Source organism: Lissotriton vulgaris, chromosome 1_1 (genome assembly GCF_964263255.1).
Source record: "Lissotriton vulgaris chromosome 1_1, aLisVul1.2, whole genome shotgun sequence".
In the NCBI taxonomy this organism is placed as follows: Eukaryota; Metazoa; Chordata; class Amphibia; order Caudata; family Salamandridae; genus Lissotriton; species Lissotriton vulgaris.
Window position 1 is genome coordinate 232,671,343 of NC_141685.1, and position 13,790 is coordinate 232,685,132.

At 39.4% G+C, this 13,790-nt stretch overlaps 8 non-coding genes across 8 annotated transcripts; all 8 read right to left on the minus strand.

The window, feature by feature from the left end:
* Window positions 1-306: 306 nt before the first annotated feature.
* Window positions 307-379, minus strand: TRNAK-UUU (transfer RNA lysine (anticodon UUU)). Its single transcript has one exon. It is a non-coding gene; the product is annotated as a tRNA-Lys (tRNA).
* A 977-nt stretch (window positions 380-1,356) lies between these two features.
* On the minus strand, window positions 1,357-1,429 carry TRNAK-CUU (transfer RNA lysine (anticodon CUU)). Its single transcript has one exon. It is a non-coding gene; the product is annotated as a tRNA-Lys (tRNA).
* A 3,111-nt stretch (window positions 1,430-4,540) lies between these two features.
* TRNAK-UUU (transfer RNA lysine (anticodon UUU)) lies at window positions 4,541-4,613 on the minus strand. Its single transcript has one exon. It is a non-coding gene; the product is annotated as a tRNA-Lys (tRNA).
* Window positions 4,614-5,590: 977 nt separating this feature from the next.
* TRNAK-CUU (transfer RNA lysine (anticodon CUU)) lies at window positions 5,591-5,663 on the minus strand. Its single transcript has one exon. It is a non-coding gene; the product is annotated as a tRNA-Lys (tRNA).
* Window positions 5,664-9,811: 4,148 nt separating this feature from the next.
* Window positions 9,812-9,884, minus strand: TRNAK-CUU (transfer RNA lysine (anticodon CUU)). Its single transcript has one exon. It is a non-coding gene; the product is annotated as a tRNA-Lys (tRNA).
* A 574-nt stretch (window positions 9,885-10,458) lies between these two features.
* Window positions 10,459-10,531, minus strand: TRNAA-AGC (transfer RNA alanine (anticodon AGC)). Its single transcript has one exon. It is a non-coding gene; the product is annotated as a tRNA-Ala (tRNA).
* A 1,613-nt stretch (window positions 10,532-12,144) lies between these two features.
* TRNAK-CUU (transfer RNA lysine (anticodon CUU)) lies at window positions 12,145-12,217 on the minus strand. Its single transcript has one exon. It is a non-coding gene; the product is annotated as a tRNA-Lys (tRNA).
* Window positions 12,218-12,569: 352 nt separating this feature from the next.
* On the minus strand, window positions 12,570-12,642 carry TRNAA-AGC (transfer RNA alanine (anticodon AGC)). Its single transcript has one exon. It is a non-coding gene; the product is annotated as a tRNA-Ala (tRNA).
* Between the last annotated feature and the right edge of the window lie 1,148 nt (window positions 12,643-13,790).

Genomic DNA, 13,790 nt, shown 5'->3' on the forward strand with positions numbered 1-13,790 from the left:
TTACTGCCTTCCACACTTTATTTGAAGTCCAATTGCCCATAAGAGTGTTAAGTTCACTCCTAACTTAGGCCTTACCTCCACTTATGGGATGTTTTACAGTTCAGGTTGGCCTGTTTACTACTCGAATATGAGTGATATTGCGGTGTGTTCATCTAGACTCATACCCTAGCTAATCTTGAAGTTAAATTTCCCACCAATGAGAAACCAAGGGAGATACCATTTTTGATAGTTATTGCATGTCTAATGCAAGAATATTCACCAGATTATGAGAGTCAATGCAATAATCCAGCAAAAATTACTCATTTTCGCCCAACGTGGGGCTCGAACCCACGACCCTGAGATTAAAAGTCTCATGCTCTACCGACTGAGCTAGCCGGGCTCCCACTTCAAGATGGTATGCAGACTAATCATTTTTTATGAAGGAAATCCATTCCTGGACAATTTTTGGGAGTTATTGCATGTCTAATGCAATATTAATCTCCATATTATGAGAGTCAATGCAATATTCAGGCAAAAATTACTCATTTTCGCCCAACGTGGGGCTCGAACCCACGACCCTGAGATTAAGAGTGTCATGCTCTACCGACTGAGATAGCCGGGTTCCCTCCTTAAGACAGTATGCAGACCAATCCCTTTTTGTGAAGAAAATCAAATCCTGGATATTCCTCTACTCTTGTTTTGCAAGGAAAGCCAGATTTATACATCCTTCAGAGGACAGAGTGTCAAAAAAAATAAGAGAAAATGAAAATGGAAGTTGTGAGAACTTCATTTTGAGATTGCATAAGAATTCAAATTCCTCTCACATGCTAAAGAATACCTGAACCCTTTTGATTAAACCACTTTAGTTGTTATAATGAGACCATATTTGAAAGCCATCTGTGATTTTTCTGTTCTTACTCTGCAATGACCTGGGCAATGACAAGTTAATAATAAAATGTATGCAAATTTTATAATGGAGAATGCGGGCATCGATCCCGCTACCTCTCGCATGCTAAGCGAGCGCTATACCATTAGAGCTAATTCCCCTGTGTTTTTAATCTGCATAACATGAAAAAAGTAACCTCACTGCCTTCCACACTTTATTTGAAGTCCAATTGCCCATAACAGTGTTAAGTTCACTCCTAACTTATGCCTTACCTCCACTTATGGGATGTTTTACAGTTCAGGTTGGCCTGTTTACTACTCGAATATGAGTGATATTGCGGTGTGTTCATCTAGACTCATACCCTAGCTAATCTTGAAGTTAAATTTCCCACCAATGAGAAACCAAGGGAGATACCATTTCTGATAGTTATTGCATGTCTAATGCAAGAATAATCACCAGATTATGAGAGTCCAGCAAAAATTACTCATTTTCGCCCAACGTGGGGCTCGAACCCACGACCCTGAGATTAAGAGTCTCATGCTCTACCGACTGAGCTAGCCGGGCTCCCACTTCAAGATGGTATGCAGACTAATCATTTTTTATGAAGGAAATCCATTCCTGGACAATTTTTGGGAGTTATTGCATGTCTAATGCAAGATTAATCTCCATATTATGAGAGTCAATGCAATATTCAGGCAAAAATTACTCGTTTTCGCCCAACGTGGGGCTCGAACCCACGACCCTGAGATTAAGAGTCTCATGCTCTACCGACTGAGCTAGCCGGGTTTCCTCCTTAAGACAGTATGCAGACCAATCCCTTTTTGTGAAGAAAATCAAATCCTGGATATTCCTCTACTCTTGTTTTGCAAGGAAAGCCAGATTAATACATCCTTCAGAGGACAGATTGTCAAAGAAAATAAGAGAAAATGAAAATGGAAGTTGTGAGAACTTCATTTTGAGATTGCATAAGAATTCAAATTCCTCTCACATGCTAAAGAATACCTGAACCCTTTTGATTAAACCACTTTAGTTGTTATAATGAGACCATATTTGAAAGCCATCTGTGATTTTTCTGTTCTTACTCTGCAATGACCTTGGCAATGACAAGTTAAAAATAAAATGTATGCAAATTTTATAATGGAGAATGCGGGCATCGATTCTGCTACCTCTCGCATGCTAAGCGAGCACTCTACCATTTGAGCTAATACCCCTGTGTGTTTAATCTGCATAACATGAAAAAGTAACCTTACTGCCTTCCACACTTTATTTGAAGTCCAATTGCCCATAAGAGTGTTAAGTTCACTCCTAACTTATGCCTTACCTCCACTTATGGGATGTTTTACAGTTCAGGTTGGCCTGTTTACTACTCGAATATGAGTGATATTGCGGTGTGTTCATCTAGACTCATACCCTACCTAATCTTGAAGTTAAATTTCCCACCAATGAGAAACCAAGGGAGATACCATTTTTGATAGTTATTGCATGTCTAATGCAAGAATATTCACCAGATTATGAGAGTCAATGCAATGATCCAGCAAAAATTACTCATTTTCGCCCAACGTGGGGCTCGAACCCACGACCCTGAGATTAAGAGACTCATGCTCTACCGACTGAGCTAGCCGGGCTCCCACTTCAAGATGGTATGCAGACTAATCATTTTTTATGAAGGAAATCCATTCCTGGACAATTTTTGGGAGTTATTGCATGTCTAATGCAATATTAATCTCCATATTATGAGAGTCAATGCAATATTCAGGCAAAAATTACTCGTTTTCGCCCAACGTGGGGCTCGAACCCACGACCCTGAGATTAAGAGTCTCATGCTCTACCGACTGAGCTAGCCGGGTTCCCTCCTTAAGACAGTATGCAGACCAATCCCTTTTTGTGAAGAAAATCAAATCCTGGATATTCCTCTACTCTTGTTTTGCAAGGAAAGCCAGATTTATACATCCTTCAGAGGACAGAGTGTCAAAAAAATAAGAGAAAATGAAAATAGAAGTTGTGAGAACTTCATTTTGAGATTGCATAAGAATTCAAATTCCTCTCACATGCTAAAGAATACCTGAACCCTTTTGATTAAACCACTTTAGTTGTTATAATGAGACCATATTTGAAAGCCATCTGTGATTTTTCTGTTCTTACTCTGCAATGACCTTGGCAATTACAAGTTAAAAATAAAATGTATGCAAATTTTATAATGGAGAATGCGGGCATCAATCCCGCTACCTCTCGCATGCTAAGCGAGCGCTCTACCATTTGAGCTAATTCCCCTGTGTGTTTAATCTGCATAACATGAAAAAAGTAACCTTACTGTCTTCCACACTTTATTTGAAGTCCAATTGCCCATAACAGTGTTAAGTTCACTCCTAACTTATGCCTTACCTCCACTTATGGGATGTTTTACAGTTCAGGTTGGCCTGTTTACTACTCGAATATGAGTGATATTGCGGTGTGTTCATCTAGACTCATACCCTAGCTAATCTTGAAGTTAAATTTCCCACCAATGAGAAACCAAGGGAGATACCATTTCTGATAGTTATTGCATGTCTAATGCAAGAATATTCACCAGATTATGAGAGTCAATGCAATAATCCAGCAAAAATTACTCATTTTCGCCCAACGTGGGGCTCGAACCCACGACCCTGAGATTAAGAGACTCATGCTCTACCGACTGAGCTAGCCGGGCTCCCACTTCAAGATAGTATGCAGACTAATCACTTTTTATGAAGGAAAACCATTCCTGGACAATTTTTGGGAGTTATTGCATGTCTAATGCAATATTAATCTCCATATTATGAGAGTCAATGAAATATTCAGGCAAAAATTACTCTTTTTCGCCCAACGTGGGGCTCGAACCCACGACCCTGAGCTTAAGAGTCTCATGCTCTACCGACTGAGCTTGCCGGGGTCACTCCTTAAGACAGTATGCAGACCAATCACTTTTTGTGAAGAAAATCAAATCCTGGATATTCCTCTACTCTTGTTTTGCAAGGAAAGCCAGATTTATACATCCTTTAGGGGACATAGTGTCAAATAAAATAAGAGAAAATGAAAATGGAAGTTGTGAGAACTTCATGTTGAGATTGCATAAGAATTCAAATTCCTCTCACGTGCTAAAGAATACCTGAACCCTTTTGATTAAACCACTTTAGTTGTTATAATGAGACCATATTTGAAAGCCATCTGTGATTTTTCTGTTCTTACTCTGCAATGACCTTGGCAATGACAAGTTAAAAATAAAATGTATGCAAATTTTATAATGGAGAATGCGGGCATCGATCCCGCTACCTCTCGCATGCTAAGCGAGAACTCTACCATTTGAGCTAATTCCCCTGTGTGTTTAATCTGCATAACATGAAAAAAGTAACCTTACTGCCTTCCACACTTTATTTGAAGTCCAATTGCCCATAAGAGTGTTAAGTTCACTCCTAACTTAGGCCTTACCTCCACTTATGGGATGTTTTACAGTTCAGGTTGGCCTGTTTACTACTCGAATATGAGTGATATTGCGGTGTGTTCATCTAGACTCATACCCTAGCTAATCTTGAAGTTAAATTTCCCACCAATGAGAAACCAAGGGAGATACCATTTTTGATAGTTATTGCATGTCTAATGCAAGAATATTCACCAGATTATGAGAGTCAATGCAATAATCCAGCAAAAATTACTCATTTTCGCCCAACGTGGGGCTCGAACCCACGACCCTGAGATTAAAAGTCTCATGCTCTACCGACTGAGCTAGCCGGGCTCCCACTTCAAGATGGTATGCAGACTAATCATTTTTTATGAAGGAAATCCATTCCTGGACAATTTTTGGGAGTTATTGCATGTCTAATGCAATATTAATCTCCATATTATGAGAGTCAATGCAATATTCAGGCAAAAATTACTCATTTTCGCCCAACGTGGGGCTCGAACCCACGACCCTGAGATTAAGAGTGTCATGCTCTACCGACTGAGATAGCCGGGTTCCCTCCTTAAGACAGTATGCAGACCAATCCCTTTTTGTGAAGAAAATCAAATCCTGGATATTCCTCTACTCTTGTTTTGCAAGGAAAGCCAGATTTATACATCCTTCAGAGGACAGAGTGTCAAAAAAAATAAGAGAAAATGAAAATGGAAGTTGTGAGAACTTCATTTTGAGATTGCATAAGAATTCAAATTCCTCTCACATGCTAAAGAATACCTGAACCCTTTTGATTAAACCACTTTAGTTGTTATAATGAGACCATATTTGAAAGCCATCTGTGATTTTTCTGTTCTTACTCTGCAATGACCTGGGCAATGACAAGTTAATAATAAAATGTATGCAAATTTTATAATGGAGAATGCGGGCATCGATCCCGCTAACTCTCGCATGCTAAGCGAGCGCTATACCATTAGAGCTAATTCCCCTGTGTTTTTAATCTGCATAACATGAAAAAAGTAACCTCACTGCCTTCCACACTTTATTTGAAGTCCAATTGCCCATAACAGTGTTAAGTTCACTCCTAACTTATGCCTTACCTCCACTTATGGGATGTTTTACAGTTCAGGTTGGCCTGTTTACTACTCGAATATGAGTGATATTGCGGTGTGTTCATCTAGACTCATACCCTAGCTAATCTTGAAGTTAAATTTCCCACCAATGAGAAACCAAGGGAGATACCATTTCTGATAGTTATTGCATGTCTAATGCAAGAATAATCACCAGATTATGAGAGTCCAGCAAAAATTACTCATTTTCGCCCAACGTGGGGCTCGAACCCACGACCCTGAGATTAAGAGTCTCATGCTCTACCGACTGAGCTAGCCGGGCTCCCACTTCAAGATGGTATGCAGACTAATCATTTTTTATGAAGGAAATCCATTCCTGGACAATTTTTGGGAGTTATTGCATGTCTAATGCAAGATTAATCTCCATATTATGAGAGTCAATGCAATATTCAGGCAAAAATTACTCGTTTTCGCCCAACGTGGGGCTCGAACCCACGACCCTGAGATTAAGAGTCTCATGCTCTACCGACTGAGCTAGCCGGGTTTCCTCCTTAAGACAGTATGCAGACCAATCCCTTTTTGTGAAGAAAATCAAATCCTGGATATTCCTCTACTCTTGTTTTGCAAGGAAAGCCAGATTTATACATCCTTCAGAGGACAGATTGTCAAAGAAAATAAGAGAAAATGAAAATGGAAGTTGTGAGAACTTCATTTTGAGATTGCATAAGAATTCAAATTCCTCTCACATGCTAAAGAATACCTGAACCCTTTTGATTAAACCACTTTAGTTGTTATAATGAGACCATATTTGAAAGCCATCTGTGATTTTTCTGTTCTTACTCTGCAATGACCTTGGCAATGACAAGTTAAAAATAAAATGTATGCAAATTTTATAATGGAGAATGCGGGCATCGATTCCGCTACCTCTCGCATGCTAAGCGAGCACTCTACCATTTGAGCTAATACCCCTGTGTGTTTAATCTGCATAACATGAAAAAGTAACCTTACTGCCTTCCACACTTTATTTGAAGTCCAATTGCCCATAAGAGTGTTAAGTTCACTCCTAACTTATGCCTTACCTCCACTTATGGGATGTTTTACAGTTCAGGTTGGCCTGTTTACTACTCGAATATGAGTGATATTGCGGTGTGTTCATCTAGACTCATACCCTACCTAATCTTGAAGTTAAATTTCCCACCAATGAGAAACCAAGGGAGATACCATTTTTGATAGTTATTGCATGTCTAATGCAAGAATATTCACCAGATTATGAGAGTCAATGCAATGATCCAGCAAAAATTACTCATTTTCGCCCAACGTGGGGCTCGAACCCACGACCCTGAGATTAAGAGACTCATGCTCTACCGACTGAGCTAGCCGGGCTCCCACTTCAAGATGGTATGCAGACTAATCATTTTTTATGAAGGAAATCCATTCCTGGACAATTTTTGGGAGTTATTGCATGTCTAATGCAATATTAATCTCCATATTATGAGAGTCAATGCAATATTCAGGCAAAAATTACTCGTTTTCGCCCAACGTGGGGCTCGAACCCACGACCCTGAGATTAAGAGTCTCATGCTCTACCGACTGAGCTAGCCGGGTTCCCTTCTTAAGACAGTATGCAGACCAATCCCTTTTTGTGAAGAAAATCAAATCCTGGATATTCCTCTACTCTTGTTTTGCAAGGAAAGCCAGATTTATACATCCTTCAGAGGACAGAGTGTCAAAAAAATAAGAGAAAATGAAAATAGAAGTTGTGAGAACTTCATTTTGAGATTGCATAAGAATTCAAATTCCTCTCACATGCTAAAGAATACCTGAACCCTTTTGATTAAACCACTTTAGTTGTTATAATGAGACCATATTTGAAAGCCATCTGTGATTTTTCTGTTCTTACTCTGCAATGACCTTGGCAATTACAAGTTAAAAATAAAATGTATGCAAATTTTATAATGGAGAATGCGGGCATCAATCCCGCTACCTCTCGCATGCTAAGCGAGCGCTCTACCATTTGAGCTAATTCCCCTGTGTGTTTAATCTGCATAACATGAAAAAAGTAACCTTACTGTCTTCCACACTTTATTTGAAGTCCAATTGCCCATAACAGTGTTAAGTTCACTCCTAACTTATGCCTTACCTCCACTTATGGGATGTTTTACAGTTCAGGTTGGCCTGTTTACTACTCGAATATGAGTGATATTGCGGTGTGTTCATCTAGACTCATACCCTAGCTAATCTTGAAGTTAAATTTCCCACCAATGAGAAACCAAGGGAGATACCATTTCTGATAGTTATTGCATGTCTAATGCAAGAATATTCACCAGATTATGAGAGTCAATGCAATAATCCAGCAAAAATTACTCATTTTCGCCCAACGTGGGGCTCGAACCCACGACCCTGAGATTAAGAGACTCATGCTCTACCGAATGAGCTAGCCGGGCTCCCACTTCAAGATAGTATGCAGACTAATCACTTTTTATGAAGGAAAACCATTCCTGGACAATTTTTGGGAGTTATTGCATGTCTAATGCAATATTAATCTCCATATTATGAGAGTCAATGCAATATTCAGGCAAAAATTACTCATTTTCGCCCAACGTGGGGCTCGAACCCACAACCCTGAGATTAAGAGTCTCATGCTCTACCGACTGAGCTAGCCGGGTTCCCTCCTTAAGACAGTATGCAGACCAATCCCTTTTTGTGAAGAAAATCAAATCCTGGATATTCCTCTACTCTTGTTTTGCAAGGAAAGCCAGATTTATACATCCTTCAGAGGACAGAGTGTCAACAAAAATAAGAGAAAATGAAAATGGAAGTTGTGAGAACTTCATTTTGAGATTGCATAAGAATTCAAATTCCTCTCACATGCTAAAGAATACCTGAACCCTTTTGATTAAACCACTTTAGTTGTTATAATGAGACCATATTTGAAAGCCATCTGTGATTTTTCTGTTCTTACTCTGCAATGACCTTGGCAATGACAAGTTAAAAATAAAATGTATGCAAATTTTATAATGGAGAATGCGGGCATCGATCCCACTACCTCTCGCATGCTAAGCGAGCGCTCTACCATTTGAGCTAATTCCCCTGTGTTTTTAATCTGCATAACATGAAAAAAGTAACCTCACTGCCTTCCACACTTTATTTGAAGTCCAATTGCTCATAACAGTGTTCAGTTCACTCCTAACTTATGCCTTACCTCCACTTATGGGATGTTTTACAGTTCAGGTTAACCTGTTTACTACTCGAATATGAGTGATATTGTGGTGTGTTCATCTAGACTCATACCCTACCTAATCTTGAAGTTAAATTTCCCACCAATGAGAAACCAAGGGAGATACCATTTTTGATAGTTATTGCATGTCTAATGCAAGAATAATCACCAGATTATGAGAGTCAAGCAAAAATTACTCATTTTCGCCCAACGTGGGGCTTGAACCCACGACCCTGAGATTAAGAGTCTTATGCTCTACCGACTCAGCTAGCCGGGCTCCCACTTCAAGATGGTATGCAGACTAATCATTTTTTATGAAGGAAATCCATTCCTGGACAATTTTTGGGAGTTATTGCAGGTCTAATGCAAGATTAATCTCCATATTATGAGAGTCAATGCAATATTCAGGCAAAAATTACTCGTTTTCGCCCAACGTGGGGCTTGAACCCGCAACCCTGAGATTAAGAGTCTCATGCTCTACCGACTGAGCTAGCCGGGCTCCCTCCTTAAGACAGTATGCAGACCAATCCCTTTTTGTGAAGAAAATCAAATCCTGGATATTCCTCTACTCTTGTTTTGCAAGGAAAGCCAGATTTATACATACTTCAGAGGACAGAGTGTCAAAAAAATAAGAGAAAATGAAAATGGAAGTTGTGAGAACTTCATTTTGAGATTGCATAAGAATTCAAATTCCTCTCACATGCTAAAGAATACCTGAACCCTTTTGATTAAACCACTTTAGTTGTTATAATGAGACCATATTTGAAAGCCATCTGTGATTTTTCTGTTCTTACTCTGCAATGACCTTGGCAATGACAAGTTAAAAATAAAATGTATGCAAATTTTATAATGGAGAATGCGGGCATCGATCCCGCTACCTCTTGCATGCTAAGCGAGCGCTCTACCATTTGAGCTAATTCCCCTGTGTGTTTAATCTGCATAACATGAAAAAAGTAACCTTACTGCCTTCCACACTTTATTTGAAGTCCAATTGCCCATAACAGTGTTCAGTTCACTCCTAACTTATGCCTTACCTCCACTTATGGGATGTTTTACAGTTCAGGTTGGCCTGTTTACTACTCGAATATGAGTGATATTGTGGTGTGTTCATCTAGACTCATACCCTACCTAATCTTGAAGTTAAATTTCCCACCAATGAGAAACCAAGGGAGATACCATTTTTGATAGTTATTGCATGTCTAATGCAAGAATAATCACCAGATTATGAGAGTCCAGCAAAAATTACTCATTTTCGCCCAACGTGGGGCTCGAACCCACGACCCTGAGATTAAGAGTCTCATGCTCTACCGACTGAGCTAGCCGGGCTCCCACTTCAAGATGGTATGCAGACTAATCATTTTTTATGAAGGAAATCCATTCCTGGACAATTTTTGGGAGTTATTGCATGTCTAATGCAAGATTAATCTCCATATTATGAGAGTCAATGCAATATTCAGGCAAAAATTACTCATTTTCGCCCAACGTGGGGCTCGAACCCACAACCCTGAGATTAAGAGTCTCATGCTCTACCGACTGAGCAAGCCGGGTTCCCTCCTTAAGACAGTATGCAGACCAATCCCTTTTTGTGAAGAAAATCAAATCCTAGATATTCCTCTACTTTTGTTTTGCAAGGAAAGCCAGATTTATACATCCTTCAGAGGACAGAGTGTCAAAAAAAATAAGAAAAAATGAAAATGGAAGTTGTGAGAACTTCATTTTGAGATTGCATAAGAATTCAAATTCCTCTCACATGCTAAAGAATACCTGAACCCTTTTGATTAAACCACTTTAGTTGTTATAATGAGACCATATTTGAAAGCCATCTGTGATTTTTCTGTTCTTACTCTGCAATGACCTTGGCAATGACAAGTTAAAAATAAAATGTATGCAAATTTTATAATGGAGAATGCGGGCATCGATCCCGCTACCTCTCGCATGCTAAGCGAGCGCTCTACCATTTGAGCTAATTCCCCTGTGTGTTTAATCTGCATAACATGAAAAAAGTAACCTTACTGCCTTCCACACTTTATTTGAAGTCCAATTGCCAATAACAGTGTTCAGTTCACTCCTAACTTATGCCTTACCTCCACTTATGGGATGTTTTACAGTTCAGGTTGGCCTGTTTACTACTCGAATATGAGTGATATTGTGGTGTGTTCATCTAGACTCATACCCTACCTAATCTTGAAGTTACATTTCCCACCAATGAGAAACCAAGGGAGATACCATTTTTGATAGTTATTGCATGTCTAATGCAAGAATAATCACCAGATTATGAGAGTCCAGCAAAAATTACTCATTTTCGCCCAACGTGGGGCTCGAACCCACGACCCTGAGATTAAGAGTCTCATGCTCTACCGACTGAGCTAGCCAGGCTACCACATCAAGATGGTATGCAGACTAATCATTTTTTATGAAGGAAATCCATTCCTGGACAATTTTTGGGAGTTATTGCATGTCTAATGCAAGATTAATCTCCATATTATGAGAGTCAATGCAATATTCAGGCAAAAATTACTCATTTTCGCCCAACGTGGGGCTCGAACCCACGACCCTGAGATTAAGAGTCTAATGCACTTCCGACTGAGCAAGCCGGGTTCCCTCCTTAAGACAGTATGCAGACCAATCCCTTTTTGTGAAGAAAATCAAATCCTGGATATTCCTCTACTCTTGTTTTGCAAGGAAAGCCAGATTTATACATCCTTCAGAGGACAGAGTGTCAAAAAAATAAGAGAAAATGAAAATGGAAGTTGTGAGAACTTCATTTTGAGATTGCATAAGAATTCAAATTCCTCTCACATGCTAAAGAATACCTGAACCCTTTTGATTAAACCACTTTAGTTGTTATAATGAGACCATATTTGAAAGCCATCTGTGATTTTTCTGTTCTTACTCTGCAATGACCTTGGCAATGACAAGTTAAAAATAAAATGTATGCAAATTTTATAATGGAGAATGCGGGCATCAATCCCGCTACCTCTCGCATGCTAAGCGAGCGCTCTACCATTTGAGCTAATTCCCCTGTGTGTTTAATCTGCATAACATGAAAAAAGTAACCTTACTGCCTTCCACACTTTATTTGAAGTCCAATTGCCCATAACAGTGTTAAGTTCACTACTAACTTATGCCTTACCTCCACTTATGGGATGTTTTACAGTTCAGGTTGGCCTGTTTACTACTCGAATATGAGTGATATTGCGGTGTGTTCATCTAGACTCATACCCTAGCTAATCTTGAAGTTAAATTTCCCACCAATGAGAAACCAAGGGAGATACCATTTCTGATAGTTATTGCATGTCTAATGCAAGAATATTCACCAGATTATGAGAGTCAATGCAATGATCCAGCAAAAATTACTCATTTTCGCCCAATGTGGGGCTCGAACCCACGACCCTGAGATTAAGAGTCTCATGCTCTACCGACTGAGCTAGCCGGGCTCCCACTTCAAGATGGTATGCAGACTAATCATTTTTTATGAAGGAAATCCATTCCTGGACAATTTTTGGGAGTTATTGCATGTCTAATGCAATATTAATCTCCATAATATGAGAGTCAATGCAATATTCAGGCAAAAATTACTCATTTTCGCCCAACGTGGGGCTCGAACCCACGACCCTGAGATTAAGAGTCTCATGCTCTACCGACTGAGCTAGCCGGGCTCCCTCCTTAAGACAGAATGCAGACCAATCCCTTTTTGTGAAGAAAATCAAATCCTGGATATTCCTCTACTCTTGTTTTGCAAGGAAAGCCAGATTTATACATCCTTTAGGGGACAGAGTGTCAAATAAAATAAGAGAAAATGAAAATGGAAGTTGTGAGAACTTCATGTTGAGATTGCATAAGAATTCAAATTCCTCTCACGTGCTAAAGAATACCTGAACCCTTTTGATTAAACCACTTTAGTTGTTATAATGAGACCATATTTGAAAGCCATCTGTGATTTTTCTGTTCTTACTCTGCAATGACCTTGGCAATGACAAGTTAAAAATAAAATGTATGCAAATTTTATAATGGAGAATGCGGGCATCGATCCCGCTACCTCTCGCATGCTAAGCGAGCGCTCTACCATTTGAGCTAATTCCCCTGTGTTTTTAATCTGCATAACATGAAAAAAGTAACCTCACTGCCTTCCACACTTTATTTGAAGTCCAATTGCCCATAACAGTGTTCAGTTCACTCCTAACTTATGCCTTACCTCCACTTATGGGATGTTTTACAGTTCAGGTTGGCCTGTTTACTACTCGAATATGAGTGATATTGCGGTGTGTTCATCTAGACTCATACCCTAGCTAATCTTGAAGTTAAATTTCCCACCAATGAGAAACCAAGGGAGATACCATTTTTGATAGTTATTGCATGTCTAATGCAAGAATATTCACCAGATTATGAGAGTCAATGCAATAATCCAGCAAAAATTACTCATTTTCCCCCAACCTGGGGCTCGAATCCACGACCCTGAGATTAAGAGTCTCATGCTCTACCGACTGAGCTAGCCAGGCTCCCACTTCAAGATGGTATGCAGACTAATCATTTTTTATGAAGGAAATCCATTCCTGGACAATTTTTGGGAGTTATTGCATGTCTAATGCAAGAATATTCACCAGATTATGAGAGTCAATGCAATGATCCAGCAAAAATTACTCATTTTCGCCCAACGTGGGGCTCGAACCCACAACCCTGAGATTAAGAGTCTCATGCTCTACCGACTGAGCTAGCCGGGCTCCCACTTCAAGATGGTATGCAGACTAATCATTTTTTATGAAGGAAATCCATTCCTGGACAATTTTTGGGAGTTATTGCATGTCTAATGCAATATTAATCTCCATATTATGAGAGTCAATGCAATATTCAGGCAAAAATTACTCATTTTCGCCCAACGTGGGGCTCGAACCCACGACCCTGAGATTAAGAGTCTCATGCTCTACCGACTGAGCTAGCCGGGTTCCCTCCTTAATACACTATGCAGACAATCCCTTTTTGTGAAGAAAATCAAATCCTGGATATTCCTCTACTCTTGTTTTGCAAGGAAAGCCAGATTTATACATCCTTCAGAGGACAGAGTGTCAAAAAAAATAAGAGAAAATGAAAATGGAAGTTGTGAGAACTTCATTTTGAGATTGCATAAGAATTCAAATTCCTCTCACATGCTAAAGAATACCTGAACCCTTTTGATTAAACCACTTTAGTTGTTATAATGAGACCATATTTGAAATCCATCTGTGATTTTTCTGT